The 23,117-nt window shown below is 40.0% G+C and overlaps 1 long non-coding RNA gene across 1 annotated transcript in view; it reads left to right on the top strand.

Moving 5' to 3' along the window:
- The window catches only part of LOC119054249 (uncharacterized), a 35,969-nt gene that overhangs the window by 7,359 nt on the left and 5,493 nt on the right, over positions 1 to 23,117 (top strand). Inside the window, exon 3 of the long non-coding RNA XR_005083481.2 lies at positions 22,524 to 22,714. This is a non-coding gene — a long non-coding RNA (uncharacterized LOC119054249). The remainder of the gene's footprint in view (positions 1 to 22,523; positions 22,715 to 23,117) is intronic.

Consider the following 23,117-nt stretch of genomic DNA (forward strand, 5'->3'; position numbering starts at 1 on the left):
TCTGAGTATTGACTTTGTATCCTACTGTTTCGCCAATACACTAATTAATTGAGTACATTTTGGTGGAGTCGATAGGGTTTTCTGTGCACACTATCATGTCATCAGCAAACAGTGGCAGTTTTATTTCCTGTTTTGCAGCATGAATGCCTTTTACTTCTTTTTCTTGTCTGATCCCTGTGGCTAGAACTTACAGTACTGTGTTAAATAGAAGTGGTGAGAGCAGACACCTTTGTCTTGTTCCTGATCTTAGGGGGAAAGCTTTTAGTTTGTGCCTGTTGAGTATGATGTTGGCTGTAGGTTTCTTGTATATGGCCTTTATTATGTTGAGTTAGGGTCCCTCTATCCCCACTTTGCTGAGTGTTTTTATCATAAGCAGGTGCTGTAACTTATCAAATGCTTTTTCTGCAGCTATTGATATGATCATGTGATTTTTGTCTTTTGTTTATGTAATGTATTACATTTATTGATTTGCGAATATTGTACCATCCTTGCATCCCTGGGATGAATCCCACTTGATCATGGTGTATGACCTTTATTAGTGTTGCTGGATGTAGTTTGCCAATATTTTGTTGAGGATTTTAGCGTCTGTGTTCATTAGTGATATTGGCCTGAAGTTTTCTTTTTTTTTTTTTTTTTGTTGTGTCTTTATCTAGTTTTGGGCTAGTTTCATAAAAAGAGTTTGAGAGTCTTCCTTCTTCTTGAATTTTTTAGAGTAGTTACAGAAGAATCGGGGTTAGCGCTCCCTAAATATTTTGTAAAATTCTCTTATGAAGCCATCTGGTCTAGGGCTTTTGTGGGCTGGGAGCTTTTTGATTCCTGCTTCAATTTCACTAGCTGTTATCGGTTATTCACGCTTTCTGCTTCTTGCTGACTCAGCTTTGGAAGATTATATTTTTCTAGAAATTTGTTCATTTCACCCAAGTTTTCCAATATCTTGGCATATAGTTGTTCATAGTAATTTCTTACAATCTTTTGTATTTCTGTAATATTGGTGGTAATTTCTCCTCTTTTGTTTCTGATTTTATTTGGGTCCTCTCTCCTTTTTTCTTGGTTAAAGCCTTGTCAATTTTGGTTATTTCAAAGAATCAGCTCCTGGATTTATTGATGTTTTAAATTGTTCTTTTAGTCTCTATTGTTCTTTTGGTCATTTAATTCTGCTCTGATATTATGTCTTTTCTTTTATTCACTCTGGGGTTTGTTGTTCTTCCTCTAGTTCTTATAGATGTAGAGTTAGGTTGTTTGTTTGAAATGTTTCTGTCTTTTTGAGATGGGCCTGTTTTGCTATGAACTTCCCTCTCAGGACTGCCTTCACTGTGTCCTCTAGGTTCTGGGCTGTTGTATGTTCATTTTCATTTGTTTCCAGGAAGTTTTTGATTTCTTCCTTGATCTTGTTCTTTACCCATTCAATGCTTAATAACATGTTATTCAATCTCCATGAGTTTGTTTTTTTAAGTATATTTTATTTATTATGTTGTTATACTTGTCCTGTTTTCCCTTCACTCCCCTCCACCCTGCACACACCCTCTGACCCACATTCCCTCCCTTTAGTTCATGTCCATGGATTGTACCTATAAGTTCTTGGCTTCTACATTTCCTATACTATTCTTAACCTCCCCCTGCCTATTTTCTACCTACCATCTATGCTACTTATTCTCTGTACCTTTCCCCACTCTCTCCCCTTCCCACTCCCATGTTGCTAACCCTCCATGTGTTTTCCATTTCTGTGTTTCTTTCTGTTCCTGTTCTACTTCTTTGCTTTTGTTTTTGTTTTAGGTTTGGTTGTTAATGATTGTGAGTTTGCTGTCATTTTACTGTTCATATTTTTGATCTTTTTCATAGATAAATATCTTTAACATTTCATATATTAAGGGCTTGGTGATGATGAACTCATTTAACTTGACCTTATCTGAGAAGCACTTTATCTGTCCTTCCATTCTAAATGAAAGCTTTGCTGGATAGAGCAATCTTGGTTGTAGGTCTTTGGATTTCACGACTTGGAAAACTTCTTTCCAGCCCCTTCTTGCCTGTAAGGTCTCTTTTGAGAAATCTGCTGACAATCTGATGGGGACTCCTTTGTAGGTGACTGTCCCCTTATCTCTTGCTGCTTCTAGGATTGTCTCCTTCATTTTAATCTTGGGTAATGTAATGATGATGTGCCTCGGTGTGTTCCTTCTTGGGTCCAACTTCTTTGGGACTCTGAGCTTCCTGGATTTCCTGGAAGTCTATTGCCTTTGCCAGATTGGGGAAGTTCTCCTTTATTATTTGATCAAATAACTTTTCTACTTGTTGCTCTTCCTCTTCTCCTTCCAGTACCCCTATAATTCAGATGTTGGAACGTTTAGAGGTGTCCCGGAGGTTCCTACAACTCTACTTATTTTTTTGAATTCTTGTTTCTTCATTCTTTTCTGATTGGATGTTTCTTCCTTCTGGTCCACATCATTGATTTGAGTCCCAGTTTCTTTCCCATCACTATTGGTTCCTTGTACATTTTCCTTTATTTCACTTATCATAGTCTTCATTTTTTCCCTCTAATTGGCAGCCAAATTCAACCAATTGTGTGAGCATCCAGATTACCAGTGTTTTGAACTGTGCATGTGATAGGTTGGCTATCTCTTCATTATTTAGTTGTATTTTTTCTGGAGCTTTGATCTGTTCTTTCCTTTGGGCCATTTTTTTTTTATCTTGACACACCTGTTACATATGAGAGGCGGAGCCTTAGGTGTTCACCAGAGTGGGGTAACCCATGTCACTTTGTTGTGATGCTGTATGTGGTGCAGGGGTCCGAGAGGGAACAATGGTGATTGTTCTGCTCTCTGCCCGATTTCAGTAACTTCCCCCACTTCCCACAAGCAAATTGGGACTTTCTGGTGCTGATTCCCAGTTGGGTGGGTTTGTGTAGGTTCTAGGACCCTGTGGGTCTCCCCAGTGAACTCTCCTGTGAGCCTGCCACCTCAGTTCCCACACGTGTTTGCAATCAGAGGTTTGAAGCTTTATTTCCCTGAGCTGGGACTCTGGGTTGTGCAATCCGTCTTGCTCCCGTTTCTTCTCCCGGTTTTTCTCCCAGTTTATCTGCGCTGCAAGATGGAACCACCCAGTCCGCAATCTGCTGCCCCTCTAGTCCACCAGCCACCACCTTGCTGCGAGTTCTCTCTGCCCAGCTGCCCAACTCTGCCCCTCCTACCTGTCTGGATGAATGTTTCTTCTTTAACTCCTTGGTTGTTGGACTTCCATGCAGTTCAATTTTCTGTCAGTTCTGGTTGTTGTTTTTTTTGCTTTTAAATTGTTGTTGTCCTTCTTTTGGTTGTTCAAGGAGGCACAGTGTGTCTAACTATGCCTTCATCTTGGTCAGACGTCTGGAGTTTGAGTGTTTTGGAGTTTTTTCTTTGACCTTGGTTTCTAGTTTCAGTCCTTTGTGGTCAGAGAAAATGCTTGATATGATTTCAATTTTCTTGAATTTGTTGAGGCTTGCTTTTTCTCCTATCATGTGTTCTATCTTTGAAAATGTTCCATGTGCATTTGAAAAGAATGTATATTTTGCTTCTTGTGGTGAAAGTTTCTGTACATATCAGTTAAGTCCATTTGCTTTAGAGTGTTGTTTAATGCTATAATATCCTTGTTGATATTTTGTTTGGAGGATCTGTCCATTGTTTACAGTGGGGCATTAAAATCCCCTAGAATAAGTGTGTTGCTGTTTATATCTTTCTTGAAGTCCTCCAAGATTTTCCTTATATATTTGGATGCTCCTATGTTGGGTTTATATATGTTTATACTGTTCATGTCTTCTTGGTGGGTTCTACCATTAAGTATTATGAAGTGTCTTTCTCTGCCTCTTATTATGGCCTTTGTTTTGAAATCTGTTTTGTCTGATATAAATATTGCTACCCCAGGTTTTTTTCCCTGTCCATTTACTTGGAATATTGTCTTTCAACCCTTCACTTTCAGTCTGTGTATATGTTTTTTTCTAAGGTGGGTCTCTTGTACACAGTATATATGTGTGTCATGTTTTCTTATCCATTCAGTTACCTTATGTCTTTTTAGTGGCGTATTTAATCCATTTACATTCAATGTTAGTTAAGCATACTGCAGCCTGCACTCTCTACTCTTTGCCTCTTCTCTGGGCTGGGGCAGAGAAACCCCCTTGCTTTCTACCCTGCTGATCAGTCCACCCAGCTGTACTGAATGGGAGCAAATTGCACCCACAATCCCCCCTCCTTTTTGGCAGGACAGCTGTATTTGTGGGGTCCCTGCCCAACAAGTCTCAGCTTCCCTTTTAAAAGATGTCTCCCTGGGTGCTCCCACTGCAGCACCAAGCCACCCACTGGCTTTCCACACATTATACCTCTCCAATAAGTCAAGAGTCTATCTCAGTCATGGCCAGTGGTGGCCCTCTTTTCCCCCCAGATCCAGGTGTAGACAGTATCCCTTTCACTCTTTGGCACTATCCTGGTCAGTGTCCACCACTGCACCTAGTGTGTGCTGCTAGCAGTGTATGTATGCAGTTTGGTTCTCCTAAGAACTTTGTATATCCAAGCCACTTCTGCCTAGGTTGGGGGATTCCCTGCCCTGGGAGGGGAGGGAGCCACTAGGCTGCTATCTCTGACTGGTCTCTCCACCAACACTGGCCCTGAGGCAACTACTGTTGCTGGTACCACGCATGGGGACTTTTCCCATCCGTCTATAAAACCTCCTTACCACCTGTTTTGAAGTGTCTTCTGTAGTCTTTGGCTTCCAGACTTCTTATCAGTTAAGATTCTGTTGACTACTCACTTTGTTTTTTGGAAGATTTGCTAAATGTCCCAGGTGGGTGCACAAGCAACTGGGCTCAGCTCCCAGTTGCTAGGCTGCCATCTTCTGAATCTGCTTTGATAAGTTTTTGTTGAAGAAATCTTTTTTTTTTTGTCCTGTACATTTAACCACAGTCTGATGCAGGTAGCCTCATCCTGTTTCCTTTAACACATTCCTCTGTCCTTTGTGATCCTTATACACAAGTAGTTAGATCAAAAGCTGGGTTGGCAGATTTAGCAAATAAAAATACAGAGTGCTCAGTTAAAATTGAATTTCAGGTAAATAGTGAATACTCTTTTAGTATAAGTATGTCCCAAATATAATATATACTAAATATGTCATGGGACATGTTTAAATGAAAAAAAACTATTTGTTGTTTATCTGGAATTCAGTTTTAACTGGGCAGTGTGAATTTTTATCTGGCAACTGTAATCAGAATTGAAACATTTTGCTTAATTCAGTTTCCATTTATTTTTTGGTCGGGAACAGGGGCAATATTACTTCAAAGATGTTGGCACATGGTGGTTCATTCAGGAGCTTTATTTCTAGTTATCACTCTTGTGATGTCAGCTGCCATTGATGCTTAATGCCTAGATCCATAATTCATTAGGGTTGCATTATGGCGATATAATTTTCCAAGGCATATTTAATTTTATTAAAAATATTTTTCAGGATGCAGGTATCTTTATTTTTTATATTTCGATTTAATCTTTTTGTATTTTTCCATTACCATTTAATCCTTTTATATTCCCATCCCCCAGGAATTATCACACCATTGTCCATGAGTCCTTTTTCCTTTTTGCTCATCCATCCATACCCTCACCCTCCACACTGTCCTCCTGCTCTCCATCTATGAGTCTGTCCCCATTTTCCTTGTAAGTTTAGTTTCTTCATTAGACTCCACATATGAACGACATCATGGTATCTTTCTTTCTCTGATTGGCTTATTTCACTTAGCATAATGTTCTCCAGGTCCACAAATACTCTCGAAAAGGGTAAAATTTTCTTCTTTTTTTATGGCTGGTGTAGTATTCCATGGGTAAATGTCCTGTAGTTGTTTTATCCACTCATCTACTGAAGGACACTTGGGCTGGTTCAGTATCTTGGTGATTATAAATAACACTGCAATGAACATAGGGGTGCTTATGTTCTTTCGAATTAGTGTTTTGGGTTTCTTTGGATATATTCCCAGAAGTGGGATTGCTGAGTCAAAAGGCAGATCTCTCTGTACTGCTTTCCACAGTGGCTGCACCAATCTGCATTCCCACCTACAGTGCAATGGTTTCCCTTTTCTCCACATCCTTGCTGGCACTTGTTGGTTGTTGATTTATTGATGATGGCCATTCTGAGAGGTATGAGATGGTATATCATTGTGGTTTTAATTTGCATCTCTCTGCTGATTACTGACATTGAGCATCTTTTCATATGTCTGTCTACTAGCCATCTGTATTTCCTCTTTGGAGAAGTCTCTATTGAGGTCATTTGCACATCTTTAAAATTGGGTTGTTCTTTCTTTTGGTGTTGAGTCTTGTGAGTTCTTTATAAATTTTGAATATTAACCTCTTATCAGATGTATCAGCAAATATAGTCTCCCATTCTGTGGGTTGTGTTTTTATTTTGTTGATTACCTTTGCTGTGCAAAGTTTGATGTAGTCCCATTCATTTATTATTTTTTCTTTTGTTTCCCTTGCCTAAGGAGATATATGAGCAGTGTCTGAGATTTTGCTGCCTCTGTTTTGTTCTATGAATTTTATGGTTTGCGGTCTAACATTTAAGTGTTTGATCCATTTTGAACTTACTCTTGTGTGCAGTGTAAGGAGGTTGTCTAGTTTCATTTTTCTGTACACATCTGTCTAATTTTCCCAACACCATTTATTAAATAAACTGTCTTTAGTCCATTGTATGTGCTCGCTTCTTCTGTCAAATATTAATTGACTGTAAAGGTGTGTTTTTATTTCTGGACTCTCTGTTCTGTTCCATTGATATTTGTGTCTATTTTTATGCCGGTACCAGGCTGTTTTGATTACTTATAGTAAAGTTTGATATTAGGTGGTGTGACTCCTCCAACTTTGTTCTTCTTATTCAGGATCACTGTTGCTTTGTGTGGCCTCTGTAGTTCCATATAAATTTTTGAAGTATTTGTTTTAGTTCCTAGAAATATGTCATTGTAATCTTGATAGGAGTTGCCTTGAATCTGTAGACTGCTTTGGGTAGGATGGACATTTTAATGATGCTAATTTTTCCCACCCATGAACATGGCATGTTCTTCCACTTATTTGCATTCTTTTAAATTTCATCCTTTAATGTGGTATAATTTTCTCAGTAGAGATCTTTTACATCCTTGGTTAGATTTATTCCTAGGTATTTTATTCTTTTTTAGCAATTGTGAATGGGATTTCCTTAATTTCCCTTTGTGTTAGTTCATTTTTGGCATATAAAATGCAACTGATTTCTGGGTATTAATTTTGTATCCTGATACTTTGCTGAATTTGTTTATCAGCAGAGTATCAATGAATGGGTCAACAATGAGATCAAGGAAGAAATTAAAAGGTACCTTGAAACAAATAAAAATGAAAACACAACAAGCCATTCTGGTAGTTTCTTGGTGGAATCTTTGTGATTCTCTATGTACAGTATCATGTCCTATGCAAATAATGACCATTTTACTTTTTCCTTTCTAATGTGGATGCCTTTTATTTCTTCTTCTTGTCTGATTTCTGTAGCTAAGACTTTTAGTACTGTGTTGACTAAGAGAGGTGAGAATGGGCATCCCTGTCTTACTTGAGATCTTAAGGGTAATGCTCATAGCTTTTGCCCAATGACTATGGTGCTGGCAGTGGGTTTGTCACATATGGCTGTTAGTATATTTAGATATGTTCCCTCTAATCCCACTTTGCTGAGAGTTTTTATAATAAATGGGTCTGGGTTTTTAAAAAAATATATTTTATTGATTATGCCATTATAGTTGTCCCATTTCCCCTCTTCATTCCCCTCCACCCTGAACACCCCCTCCCCCACCATTCCCCCCCTTTAGTTTATGTCCATGTGTCACAAGTTCCTTAGATCTATATTTCACATACTATTCTTGCCCTGCCCTCAGTCTATTTTCTACCTACCGTCTATGCTACTTATTCTCTGTACCTTCTCCCCCCTTCTCCTCCTCCCACTCCCCTGTTGCTAACCCTCTATGTGAGATTTCTATGGTTCACTCCTGATCTAGCTGTCCTCTTAGTTTGCTTTTGTTTTAGGTGTGGTTGTTAATAACTGTGAGTTTGCTGTCGTTTCACTGTTCATCTTTTTTATCTTAGATAAGTCCCTTTAACATTTCATAGAATAAGGGCTTGGTGATGATGAACTCCTTGAATTTGACCTTATCTGAGAAGCACTTTATCTGTCCTTCCATTCTAAATGAAAGCTTTTCTGGATAGAGCAATCTTGGATGTATGTCTTTGGATTTCATGACTTGGAATACCTCTTTCCAGCCCCTTCTTGCCTGTAAGGTCTCTTTTGAGAAATCAGCTGACAGTCTGATGGGGACTCCTTTGTAGGTGACTGTCCCCTTATCTCTTGCTGCTTCTAGGATTCTGTCCTTCATTTTAATCTTGGCTAATGTAATGATGATGTGCCTTGGTGTGTTTCTTCTTGGGTCCAACTTCTTTGGGACTCTCTGAGCTTCCTGGATTTCCTGGAAGTCTATTTCCTTTGCCAGATTGGGGAAGTTCTCCTTTATTATTTATTCAAATAAGTTTTCCACTCGTGGCTGTTCCTCTTCCCCTTCTGGTATCCCAATAATTCGGATGTTGGAGCATTTAAAGATGTCCTGGAGGTTCCTAAGCCTCCCCTCATTTTTTTGAATTCTTGTTTCTTCATTCTTTTCTGATTGGATGTTTCTTTCTTCCTTCTGGTTCACCCCATTGATTTGTGTTTCAGTTTTCTTCCCATCACTATTAGTTTCCTGTGCATTTCCTTTCATTTCACTTAGTTTAGCCTTTATATGTTGCTCTAATTTGTGACTAAAATCAACCAGTTCCGTGAGCATCCTGATCACCAGTGTTTTGAATTGTGCATCTGATAGGTTGGCTATCTCTTGGTTGCTTAGAAGTATTGGTTCTGGGGCTTTGAGCTGTTCTTCTTGAGCCATAATGTTTTTATCTGTTTGCGCCTGTTGCATATGAGGTGCAGAGCCCTAGGTGTTCACGAGGGTGAGGCCTACCCAGTTGCTGGGTTGTGATGCTGTATTTGGGGGCGGGGTCAGAGAGGGTCAATGGCGGTTTTTCCACACTCTCTCTAGGTTTTCGGTCCCCTCTGCTGCTTCCCGCAAGCAAACCAGGTCTCTCTGGTGCTGGCTCCCAGGTATTTGGGCCTGTGCACCCTCCAGGACCCTGTGGGTCTCTCCAACAAACTGTCTGTGAGCCTGGGAGCTTCTCCCAGCACCTTGAACCCGAAAGTCTTTCCAATTGGTGTTTTCAGGCTCTGATTCCCATTGCTGGGGCCCTAGCCTGCCTGGTCTGTGTCACTGCTTACTCCTTTGCCTGGTTTATCTGTGTGAGAATGTGTGACCGTGGTCAGCCAGCCACCTTTCGCCCTTACTGGGTCCGCCCATTGCCACCCCACTCCTGGGATCTGCCAACCGCCGCCTGCGCCCCTGGGTCCAGCCGGCCAGTTTTTCCTGCCCGACCCCACTCTGTCAGCTGCTGACCCTGCCCCTCTTACCCATCTGGCTGAATGGTTCGTTGTTGTCAGACTTCTGTACAGTTCAATTTTCTGCGTTTTAGTTGCATTTTTGTTACTAAAACTTTGTTGTCTTTAAACTTGGTTGTGTGAGGAGGCACAGTGTTTCCACCTACACCTCCATCTTGGCTGGAAGTCGGGTCTGGGATTTGTCAAATGCTTTTCTGTATCTATTGATATGATCATGTGGCTTTTTTTCTTCATTTTGTTTATGTGGTGAATCACATTTATTGATTTGTGCATGTTGTACCAACATTGCAGTCCTGGGATAAATCCCACTTGGTCATTGTGTATGATCCTTTTGATGCATTGCTATATTTAGTTTGCTAATATTTTGTGGAAGATTTAGCATGTGTGTTCATCAGAGATATTGGCCTATGATTTTTCTTCTTCGTTGTGGCTTTATCTGATTTTGGAGTTAGGAACATGCTGGCCACATAAAATGAGTTTGGGAGCCTTCCCTCCTCTTGAATTTTATGAAATAGTTTGACAATGAGAGGCATTAGTTCTCCTTACAGTGTTTGGTAAAATTCACTTGTGAAGCCATCTGGTCCAGGGCTTTTGTTTGTTGAGAGTTTTGGATTACTGCTTCAATTTCATTAGATGTAATCTGTGTATTCAGAGTCTCTAATCTTTCTGATTTAGTTTTGGAGGAGAATATGTTTCTAGGAATTTACCCATTTCATCCAGATTGTCCAGTTTGTTGGCATATAGTTCTTAACATTTTCTTACAGTCTTTTGTATCTTTGGTGTCCGTTGTTATTTCTCCTCTTTCATTTCTGATTTTATTTATTTGGGTACTTTCCCTTTTTCCTTAATGAGTCTGATCAAAGGTTTGTTAATCTTGTTTATCTTTTCAAAGAATTAGGTCTTGGATTCATTTGTCTTTTGTATAATTTTTAATTCTATTTTGTATATTTCTGCTCTGATCATTATCATTTCCTTCCTTGTACTCACTTTGGACTTTGTTTTTCTTTCTCGATTTCCTTTAAGTGTGAAGTTAGTTTTTTTGAGCTCTTTCTTTCTTTCTTTCTTTCTTTCTTTCTTTTTTTTTTTTTTTTAGGTAGGCTTGTAATGCTATGAATTTCCCTCTTATGATTGCTTTCTCTGTGTCCCACAGATTTCGGGTTGTTGTGTTTTCATTTTGATTTGTTTCAAGTTATTTTTTTATTTCTTCCTTGCTCTCATTGTTGACCCATTCATTATTTAATAACATGTTATTTAGCTTCTGCATCTTTGTGTATTTTTAAGTTTTCTTCTTGTGATTGATTTTTAGTTTCATAGCATTGTGATCAGAGAGGATGCTTGATATGGTTTCAATCTTCTTACATTTATTGAGACTTGTTTGTATCCTAACATGTGGCCTATCCTATAACATTTTCCATGTGCACTTGAAAAGTGTGTATATTCTGCTGCTTTGGGATGAAATGCTCTGAAGAAATCAATTAAATCCATTTGATCTAGTGCATCCTTTAGGTTTGCTGTCTTCTTGTTGATTTTCTGTCTGGAAGATCTATCCATTGAAGTCATAGAGTTGTTAAAATCTCAAAATATGACTATATTTCTGTTTATCTCTCCCTATATGTCCTTCACGATTTGCTTTACATATGTAGGTGCTCCTGTGTTGGGTGTGTAAATGTTTACTAGTGTTATATTCTTTTGTTGGATTGTTCCCCTTTTCATTATGTAGTGTCCTTCTTTGGCTCTTACAGTCTGTTTTATCAGGTATATGTACTGATTACTCAGCTTTTTTTTTATTTGCATGAAATATCTATTTCCATTCCTTTACTTTTAGTCTGTATATTTCAATCTGAAATGTGTCACTTGGAGGCAGAATGTATATGGGTCTTGTTTTCTTAATCCATTTAGCTAACCCTACCTCTTTTGGTTGGAGCATTTAAGCTATTTACATTTAAGGTGATTATTGATAGATAAGTATTTAGTGCCATTTTATTGTTAGTTATTATCCTCTGTTGTCTTTTTCTTTCTCACCTTGTTCTTTTTTTTCTTAAAGCAAGCCCTTTAATATTTGTTGCAGTTTTGGTTTGGTGTTAACTAACTGCTTTAGTTTTTTCTTGTCTGGCAAGGTCCTTATTTTTCCTTTAGTTTTAAATGTTAGCCTTGCTGGGTAAAGTAGTGTTGGTTGTAGGGCCTTGCTTTTCATCACCTTGAATATTTCATGCTGCTTCCTTCTGGCCTGAAATGTTTCTGTTGAGAAATCAGATGCCAGTCTAATTGGAGCTCCCTTGTAGTAAAAATACCGCTTTTCTCTTACGGCTTTTAGGATTCTCTCCTTGTCTTTAAGCCTTGCCATTTTATTTATGATATGTCTCAGTGTAGGCCTCTTAGGGTCCAAATTTCTGGGACTCTTTGAGTTTCCTCGACTTATGTGTCTTTGTCCTTCACCAGATTAGGGAAGTTTTCAGTCATTAATTTTTCAGCTAGGTTCTCCATCCCTTGCTCACTCTCTTTTCCTTCTGGTCTTCTCTTGATGTGGAGGTTGTTATGCTTCATGCTGTCTAAAATGTTTCTTAAGGTCTCCTCATTTTTTAAAATTGTTTTTTGATTTTGCTGCTCTGCTTGGGTGTTTTTTCCTACCTTGTCTTCCAAACTGCTTATTTGACACTCTGGTTCATCTAACCTACTGTTTGTTGCTTTCAATGTATTATTTATAGCAGATATTGTATTCTTTATTTCTGACCCTTTTCTATGGTTTCTATGTCTTTTTTAATGCTGTTGATTATCCTTATAATCATTACTCTAAACTCTCTATCTGATAAATTGCTTGCCGCCATTTCATCTATTTCTTTTTCTGGAGAATTCTCATTCTTTCATTTGGGGTCTGTTCCTTTGTCATCCCATTTTGGCTTCTTCTTTGTATTTTCTGTGTTAGGTATTAAACAATCAGTGATATGGCCTCAAGGTGTAATCAACAGCCTGGCTTAAGCTCCACAGGGTGGGGCTTTTGCTTCCCCTCAGGTTGATGCCACTGACAGGGGATTGCTTTGCCTGAGAATGATGGCTTCTGCATAATGGGAAATGACTCAGTACAGGGCTCCTGGAGACTGACCCTTCAGTCTTCTTCCCAGAGCCACCAATCCCAGACTAGTGTTTCTGGTCCCCTCTGCCCTCCTTCTACCAGAACCCAGGTTAAGTGGCTGCAAATGAAACTTTGTGTGTTGGTCCTTTAAGAGGCTCTTGGTGTTTCCAGCCCTCTCTCCCTGGCAGACAGAGACCCTGCTGCTTTTCACAGCTGGATGTTATCTAGGTTCCTTTTCTGGCTCTGTTGCAGTAGGCTGGGGAGCCCATCTTGGGATTTAGACCCCACACATGTCAGGGGGACCCCCTAGCCACTGAAATATCCCTCTAGTGCTTCAGCTGCTGCCTGTGGGAGCCAAGCCAGCCCTCTTGCACCTCCTCCACACTCCCTACCAGTTTCATTGTGGTGAAGTGTTTCCGTCTTTCATCCTTGATTGTAAGGCTTCTCTCCACTTAGTGTTCAGGTAGTTATTTTGGATGCTTTCTCTACAATTTAGTCATAATTCCAGATTGGTCCTGATAGGTTAATGTGGCTTCTACTTACTTTTCCACCATCTTGGCTCTCCTAAGGCATATTTTAAGAGGAAATTTGTTGTAGTGATGAAGAGGTTAGGAGGTCAGGCCCTGGAATAGGACAGACTTCATTTGAGCTTTGGCTCAGTGGCTTACTAGCCATGTGACCAGGGGCAAGTTAGTTTCCTTCTCACAGCCGTAGCTTCCTGGTCTGTAAAACAAGGTTAATAAGGGTTTTGAGGATCAAATGACTATGTGGAAGATTTACAACAGTGCACACAGCACAAAGCAGATGCTGATAAGAGTTAGCTATTAGATCTAATGAGACTCTTGAATTATGGCCTTTCAAATTCATGGTTTTCCAGTATTAAAAACTTTAAATCCTACATTCAACAGTTAACTTATAGTTTCATATTATTAATAAAAAGCAATAAATATTTATCTAATGAGCAGCATCTCGTAATTGTCCAGTGTTTGCAGTTGACAGAGGCCTTCCTCATGTGAATCCATTCTCATTTGATCCTCATAGCAGCAGCCTTTTCACTGGAAGGAGTGATCTCACTCATTCTTTACATCTAGAGAATCTTTATCTTAGGGAGGTTGTTACAGAACAGACGCAGTGGGGGGTGAACAATATACTATTACTGAATGGACACCCCCTTGTGTTCTGGGGGTCCCCCCCCCATACTAGGTTCACCTTGCCCACCACCAGGGAAAGATGTCTTTCAGTGCCAGAGATTAGTGGGGAAAAAAAGGAATTATTTATTCAGAGTTATACAGACTTAGAGTGATGACTTAATGTCGTCATTAAAATACTAAAGTTCTTTAGAATACCCATAAATGCACACAGTCCTTCCTTCTCCCTCTGCCTGGTCTGGGGTACCGTATCTCAGGAAAAGAAGTAGAAGTCCATGGCTCAGGTAGGCCTGCAGTTCCTGGAACCATCAGCTGTGTTGCCACCATGATCTCAAGTTCTTAACCCAAACCTGTGGTGGCACCTTCTCCTGGTCCACCAGCAAAACCTTTCATTGCTTTCCTTTCTGCAGTGTCTCTCCTGCATTCTTCCCAACTGCTAAGAGAGAGCTCTGCATCACTGCTACATCCCTCTTCCCAACTTCCTAAGCTGCATGGCAAAGGGAGCCCCAAAGCCATGTGTTCCCAACCATCCAGCATGGCTGCCACGTGCCTAGGTTTTAAATCCCAGTGCCAGTCTTCCTCTGCAGCCCCATTTCCAACTCCTCCCACAATCAGTCACACCTGCCAGTATTCCCTATTTTTCCGGCCTTTCTTGGCTGCCATAGTAAGTCCAGACAGGCAGTCCAGACAGGCGTGGCCCCATGGCATGGTGCCAATCATCTCCAAGCTCTCACACAGGTGCTGTAACCAGGAGGAGTTGCCTCCCAGTTATATCCTGGGTAGAAGTCACTACCATCCCCTGGCTCAAAGCTTGGCCACAGATATTTAACCTATCTATAAAACCAGTTAAAACTTATAGATATGTTAAATGACCTTGCCTGAGGTTAGTTGCAAAACTGTTGCTATGCAAAACAGCTCTCAATGACCCTGCTCTTTGTGTCCCATCTCCCAGTTCAGAGCTGCAGGAGTGAGGACATCCCATATTTTTAAAATATTTCCTGTATACCCTGAGTTCTGGACCCCATTACAAATCCCTATTTGGGGTCCCCCTGGCTGCATCCTGTTACAAGGTGGCTTGTTCTTGCTGTGTATAACACGGCTAGAAAGTCACACAATTACTCAGAGACTGAGTCCTATCCTATGGCTCTTTTGATGGAAAATATAAAGTGAGCAAATTTGTGTGTTCCTCCCTCTGTGCAATGCTTTCATTTCTTGGTTCCAGTGACACCTCTATCTTGTTTTCCTTTTCAACTTCTTTCCCCCCCTTCAAACTACTCCCTCCCGGCCCCCATTCTTGGTGTCTCTTTCTCCTCTTCTGAATGTTCTTTTGCCCCAATGTTCTGTCCTTGGGTCATTTTTATTGATATGTTCTCAACTTTGATATCTACTTAGTAACTTTATCTGTTCAAATAGCTTCAGCCATTCCTTCCATGAAGATATTTCTGGCTGCTACCTCTTCCTTGAGTTTTGGACCTAAATTTCAGTAACCTGTTTGATATCTCCATATGGCTGTTTCAGAGAGAATGTTAACATTCAGTAGGTCAGCTTATCTGCATCCAGATGTTAACCAATCAACTATAAACAAACAAACAAGGATCAGATTGAGAAGATTTTACCTACTTATTAATGACATTTAGTATTTGATGACATTAAAGGCTTAATGTTAATTTTTTTAGGTGAGAATGATATGTGGTATGTTAATGCTATCTCTCAGAAATACATACTGAAGTGTTTATGGACAGTATCATATGACGTCTGGGATTTATGTCAAAATAATCCATTTGGGAAAAGGAGAATGGGTAAAGGCACTGAAATAAAACTTGCAATAATTCGATTATCAGTGAGTTGAAAATTGTTGAGCTAGGTAATGTGCATGTGGGGATTCAATCTCCTATTCTGCCTACTTTTGTTTGTGTTTGCAAATTTGCATAATAAAATCTTAAAAACTTAAATAGGTCCAAAACTAAATTGATTAATCTTGCTTACATTCCTCTCCTGACAGTCATTTTTCTATTAATGTCCCTTTATCTACCCAGTCACTTATGGAAACCCAAAGCTCTTGATTTGCTTTTTCTCCCTGACCTCTACAGCCCATCAGTTGCTAAGTCAGTCTGAGATTCCCTTCACAGTGACTCCTGATTTTATCCTGTCTTTTCCATACAAACTGCCACTTTTCTGCCCTGGCAGGGTGGTTCAGTTGGTTGTGTTACAGAAAACAAGTCAGCCGCATTTGGGTGTATGGAGTGAAACTTTATTTTATGTGCGGACCCAGAGGAGTCAGTCTCCAAATTCTGGGCCCCCATCAGTGGGGAACAATTGTCTATATAGGGTGAGGGGCGGTCTGCCACTTGGACCGTTGCCTCTGGCTTGAAAGCAAGAAAGCAGAACTGCTGATAAGAGTTAATACGAATTTCTTTGTTCTTACTCCTCAGTTACTTAGTTATTTGCTCTCCCTGATCCTGTTGACTCATCTGCAAGCCCCCTCTTGGGCAGGCTATTAGTTATTACATTCATCCTATTGATTCAGCAGCTAGCTCCCCTCCTGAGCAGGCCACTACAGTTGCAGCATTGTACCATACACTAAAGTTTGCAAGTTTGGTTCCTGATCATAGCACATACCTACCTAGGTTGCAGGTTTGATCCCTAGTCGGGGTGCATACGGGAGGCAACTGATTTATGTCTGTGTGTGTGTGTGTGTCTCTCTCTCTCTCATCAATAAATATATCTTCAGGTTATGTATGAGGATTAAAAAACTGGCGCCCTTCTATTAAGTCTGTCATTAGTTCCTGGCTGGACTAGTGTAATGACATTCATAAATCCCCCCCTTACAGTCTCCCCTTGGGGAATGTAAAGCATCTAACATAGTGCTTGGTACTTAGTCCCTTCTCCCTTTCTCCTGACATCTGAATTTATCTTCCTTACTGCTGCCTACTTAATCCTCAGAGGATGTATTATCCCCCTTCCCTGAGAGAGATTGCTCCTGACTCCCTTTCAGAATGCTTTCCTACCATTCCCTTCTGGATCCTGTAACCCCACTACTGCCGCCACTGCACCCTAACTTCTGTGCTTTGTGGAGGAAGCAAATGTGACTAAATAAAAACTGATTTCCCAGTTCCAAAGTTAGATATAAGATGAGGGGAGCCTATACTTACAGATAAAACAGGCATACTAAATGTTAGTAAAAGAGAAGAAAGATTTTTTTTTTTAGAGTGTAAACATTTATCAGTGAAGCAGTAAGACAAAAAGTAGGCTACGCCACAGGCAAAGGCACTAGGAACAAACTTTAAAGCTGCATCTTGTCTGCCCAACTCAGTGAGGAAGAAAAGGGAGGATCTTTACTCTAGAGGGATCAGCTTCTAGATCCAGGCAGGGTAGGGTAAATGCTGATGGCAAAGAAGGAGCTTGATGGATATTATTCTTGCAAGCTGAGGGCTTCTTGAGGAAATCCAGCTTGCCTAGTCTGGCTAAGGAGGAAGAGCAAGAACTGCCTCCGGTGGATCTCAGGGATAATATCAGCAGTATGGATTGGGCAAAGATCCTGTACCCCAGGGCTGTCCCAGAGAAGTAGCTGTAGAACACTTGCTTTTGATGGTCTGTCTGGGTATAGTTCCGTTTTGGAGAGCAGCTAAGTATTCAGGGACTAGGCTGACCAAACACAAAGAACCCCCTATAAGTCACTCACATTCTTCATTTTAAGCATAACACTTGGAATTAAAACCAAACTGCTGTATTATAATTGAGAAGCATCTGTATGTTTTATTTTTTAAAAGATTTTATTTAGTTAGTTTTGGAGAAAGGGGAAGGGAAGGAGAAAGAGAGGGACAAAGACAGTGTGTGGTTGCCTCTCATGTACCCCCTACTGGGGACCTGGCCTGCAACCCAGGCATGTGCCCTGACTGGGAATCAAACTGGAGACCCTGTGCTTCACAGCCTGTGCTCAATCCACTGAGCTACACCAGCCCAGGGCAATGAGGTTGCTTTTAGATTTTTTTTTAATTTTATTTCTTTTTTTTTTAAAGATTTTATTTATTTATCTTTAGAGGGGAAGGGAAGGAGAGAGGGAGAGAAACATCAATGTATGGTTGCCTTTTGTGTGTCCCCTGCTGGGAACTGGCCTGCAGGGAACTGGTCTGCAACCCAGGCATGTGCCCTGACTGGGAGTTGAACCGCGATTGTCTGGTTCGCAGACCCGCGCTCAATCCACTGAGCTACACCAGCCGGGGTTTGCTTTTAGATTTTAACTAGAAAACTGCTACTTAGGTCACAACTTTATTTCAAGTGATAATATGAATTTGGCTGTAGAAAGTTAGAATCTAATGCTCAAAATTTTCTCTAATTCAAGAAATAAAATTTAAAAGTGATGATTGAGATAGGCGGAATGTAATAGGTGAAGCTGAGTAATGGATACTTGGAACTTCATTGCACTATTCACTATACTTTTGTGTGTGTTTGAACATATCCATAAGTAGACTTTTTTATATGACAATTATGGGACCATGGAGGTCACTCAAGACCTGGGAAGTTTGACCATCATGTCAGTAAAACTAGTAGAAGATAATTCCTTAGAGGAAATGTGATGATTTCTATAAGTCTTACCTTGCTAATTGAATTTGAAGGATTAAGGTGCATGTAGATAAAACATTTGGTGGATGTAATATAAATTGACCCCAAAAAGCTTTTGACAAGATGTTACAGCCACTATATTTAAGGGAATTAAGTCACCATAGGACTGTGACTCTCTTTCCTTTCAGTAGATATTGCCTTAGAAATGGGTAGCAAGGGTAGAGATAAAGGAGGTTAAGGACATTATTCTGACATTTCAAAAGCATGATTTTTTAGGGATAGGAGGACAGGGGTTAGTTTTTAAAAAATAAATCTTTACAAGAGATCTGAAGGAATTGCAGTGAAATCTCCAAGAGGACAATTACATGAAACGCTTCCTGACAATAAAAAGTTTAGTCGATGGGAATGACGTATAAGGAAATCTCCGGGGTATGGGTATGGGCTCATCATTGAAAGGCCTAAGGATAATTTACATATGTAAATGTACACATGTGCATTTGATGCTAAGGCAGGTGGCTGGGATTGATTGTAGAACTCAGAACAGATTTTTCTCCTGCTGAGATTGGCTTTTTGGAAGGTATTGGCAGACAGACAGACACCTGATATGGACATCCACAACCCATGCTGTCAAGTGCCACGAAAGAGTGTAAAACGAAAACCTACTAGGGAAGAAAAATAGTCTGGCCTAGGGGTTTCCCCTTCTTCTCCAGAGAGAGAGAGTTGATAGGCCTTTTGACATTGGAAAAAATGAGTCAAAAGCCACCTTGTTGGGAGGTTTTCCCCTTCCACTTGAAGGAAGGAAGATGAGAGTATCAAGTTCTCACAGCGGTAATGATTATAGATCAACATGCTTCAGGCAAGCTGTACGGCTGACAGGACTGGCTACGTAATTCGCAGGACCCAGTTTAGAAGGAAAATGTGAGGCCCCTTGCTCATGAATTACTCAGAATTTCAACACAGTGACAGCAAAATATTAAACCAAACCTGGGCTCTTCTAAGCTTGGGCCTCTGTGTGACAGCATAGGTTGTATGCCTATCACTTACTCCTGGGTAGCAGGGCTAGCAATAGCAAAAATTTGTAAGGCATAATAGGTATAATGCAGAAAACCAAGCTCATAGAAAAATTTCACCACTTAGAAACAACCATTGTTATCATTTTGACCCTTAAAAAAACATTATATCTTGGGCAGTTTTCCATGTTAGGAGATATAAATCATTTCAGTCTTATTGTGGGAGGAGGAAAAAGCATTTTCTAATGATTTTTAGATCACTTAGTAAGGGATCTAAATCACTTTCTAAGTTATTCTGGCTGGTCGGATAACCAGGATAACATGAGCCAGATTAACATGACCAAATTTATTATGGATATATGTATAGGGGTTTTGTAAGCATATTAGACCAGAAGACATACTGGGCAGTTGAGACTTACATGCCATTCTGGACTAAGGAGAGATGTGGGTCTGGCACTTCAAAGGAAAAGTAGGCAATTCACAGATAGGCCAGAAAGAGCAAACATTGGATAAATTCTTGCTAGGCCTCCCAGAAACAATGGAACACAAAAGGGAAACTAACATAGATTTTGCTTGGCTTCTCCCTGTCTGCCACGCTTAGATCATTTTATGATGCTAAGGTAACAGCTCCCTTCCTTTAAGCAGGTTTTTCTATTGGTATGAAAAGGGGGAGGTTTTGAGTTTCTCCCTGAGCCTTTCATTTCTTAAAAATAACCAGCTTAAAATAATAAATATCCAAAAGAAGCACATTTTGAGGTGGCAAAATCTGTTCTCCCTCACTATTGTATGGAGGTTCTGTGTTCCATCTAACCAAACCCTGTTGTTAGGTATCTGAGACTTTTTTTAAAGGTATTTTAAAAAGATTTTATTTATTTATCTTTAGAGGTGAAGGGAAGGAGAGAGGGAGAGAAATATCAATGTATGATTATCTCTCATGTGTCCCACTGGGAACTGGCCTGCAACCCAGGCATGTGCCCTCACTGGGAATTGAACCTTGATCCTTTGGTTCGCAGGCCTGTGCTCAATCCACTGAACTACACCAGCCAGGGCTGAGGAGTCTTGAGTCTTTCATGATTACAAATGGTGCATATTGAATATCAATAAAGTTAAATGAGGATGGAATAAGTCAATCAGTATAAAACACTTCTCAGAATGCTTAGCAAATAGCAAGCTCATTATAATGTTAGTGTTACTTTTATATTGTCCAGTTGCCTCATGTGAAGGTGAATTGATTTACATTTTCAACAGGGCTTAATTATCCTAAATCCTTGCCAATTCTTTCAGTTTTTTCTTTTGTATTTCTTCCTTTGTTGGACACCTCTGCATGTATATGGCAAAGAAATACATATATAAACCTTGAATCTATATGTGAAGACACAAGATATATTAAAACTATGTTGTCTATCTTTTCCTAATCCAGGAAATGATTCTGCTCTTTCCATATTTTCTGCATTTCTTTGCTTTGTAGGAAGAATTCTGTCTTTACCAGAGCCATTCTTTTGGGTGATCCAACCAAAAAGAAATTAGGTTGGGGTTAGTGGCTATAGTGATGTGGTTTGCTATCACTTTTGCATATAGTTAAATTACTGCTGGCTATACCAGTATAGAAATGACTTGTGGGAACATTTCTAAAGCAGTAAATCCAAAGTTTATTTAAGATTAGTCATTATATAAAAAACATGACATGTCCTAAAATATTGCAGCTAATATATAAAAGAAATGATAGAGGTTTAATAGAGGGTTTTCCAAATTTGACAATCCAGAAAATTTATATGACATTAACCAGTGATGAATGGTGGTGAAGCTGAAAAATACTTTTCTAAACTCAGAAAAGGCTAAATTGTTTTTCTATTCTCGTTGTAGAAATTACAGTACAACCCTGGCTTGTGTGGCTCAGTGCATTGAGTGCTGCCCTGCACACCAAAAGCTCACTGGTTCTATTCCCCGTCAGGACACATGCCTGGGCTGCTAGGCCAGGTCCCCAGTAGGGGGCATGCAAGAGGCAACTAGTTGATGTGTCTCTCGCGCATAGATGTTTCTCTCCCTCTCTTTTTCCCTTCCTTCCCCCCTCTCTGAAAAGAAATAAATAAAATCTTTTAAAAATTAGTGGAATCTCATTGTGGTTTTAGTTTGTATCTCTCTGATGGCTAGTGATACTGAGCATTTTTTCATGTCTATGGGCCCTCTGTATGTCCTCCTTGGAGAAATGTCTGTTCAGGTCCTTTGCCCATTTTTTAATTGGGTTGTTTGTCAACAAAACAAACAAGGAAGCAAAATATAAACAGAGACAGTGAATTTAAGAACAAATTGACAGTAACCAGAGGGGAGGTGGAAGGGGATAATGGAGGGGGGGAAAGGGGAAGGATTTTCAGGAACATGTATAAAGGACACTTGGACAAAACCAAAGGGGATAGAATCGAGGTTGGGAGGTGGGGATGGCTGGGGTGGGGGGAATGGTGGGGGGAAAATGTAGACAACTGTACTTGAACAACAATAAAATAAAAATTTAAAAAGTAAAAAAAAAGAAATTATACTACAAAAAATGGTTTCAATTGAAGAGGTGATCAAAAGATATGCAGTCCCCAGATCAAAAAAGGGTAGCATAGAGGTGTGTTAATTTAATGAAAAACATTTTTTTTTTCAATTTTGTGATGCACATGGTATATGTGAGTTTTTAAAACATGTAATTTCTTGTGATTTATTGTTTCATTATAAATAAATATTTGGAATTGCTCCTGATTTTTAAAAATATTTTCTTCCTTTTTTTTTGTTTTTAGAGGGGGGGGAAGGTAAGGAGAAAGAGAGAGAGAGAAACATCAATGTGTGGTTGCCTCTCACATGGCCCCCACTGGGGACCTGGCCCACAACCCAGGCATATGCCCTGATTGGGAATCAAACTTTGACCCTTTGGTTCACAGTTCGTGCTCAATCCACTAAGCTATACCTGCCAGGGCTGTTCCTAATTTTTCACTTTTAAAAATGTATGTAACCCAAATGGTATAAGCTTCAGGCCCCACAATACCCGGATCTGCCAGTGCTTGTGGGGTAAGTATTGATGGTCATTTGGAGTGTTTCGTGTTTCAGATGACCCTGGCTTGCCCAAACCTGAGTCTGACTTGTCTCCATGCTTATGTTTTTTTCACCATGTAAAATTGTTTTAGGTATCAGGACATTGATATATATTATTTCATTTGAACTGTACAGTTGTTTAAGTATTATTGTATGAGTATTATTCTCATTTTACAGGTAGGAGTACTGAGATTCAGAGAGGTGAATTAAATTGCCCAGGCTCACACAGCAAATAAGTGGTAAAGCCAAGATTTGAACCCTTGTTTAAACAAGTCTAAAGCCTCAACTGTTGTATACTACCTGGGGAGAAAACTCTGGAGTCATTACAAAGGAAGACCCACTCACCTGTTCCTTCCAGCAACCTCCAGGTGAGTATAGAAGATAGGCAATGACTTAATGCGGATATGAGCAGAGGGTCAAGTCCTCCCACCACAAATTTTGGCATAACAGCAAAATGCCCCAGATACCTCCTTTTACAAATCCCACACAGTGTTCTGTCTGTGCCTTTGCCCACTCCTCTCCTTTTTTGATCATGACTACTCGACTGTGGTGTTCCTGATAGAGGGGAGGCCTGAATGTGACCAGTCAAGGAGCTTTCTGTCCTCTTCTTCAGGGCCATGATCACAGTTGCCCCTGAGGACCCAAGGCGTTAACATGCTTTAAAGCAACCCTGCCCTTCCTTCCTCCCCTCGCTGTCACCAGTCCTGCTTTTGGCAGCACTACTACCTTTCTCAACTATTTAGCTGATGTCAAATATGATTGTCTGCACCT

This window comes from Artibeus jamaicensis, unplaced genomic scaffold (genome assembly GCF_021234435.1).
Source record: "Artibeus jamaicensis isolate MK-2021 breed Jamaican fruit bat unplaced genomic scaffold, CSHL_Jam_final contig_240, whole genome shotgun sequence".
In the NCBI taxonomy this organism is placed as follows: domain Eukaryota; kingdom Metazoa; phylum Chordata; class Mammalia; order Chiroptera; family Phyllostomidae; genus Artibeus; species Artibeus jamaicensis.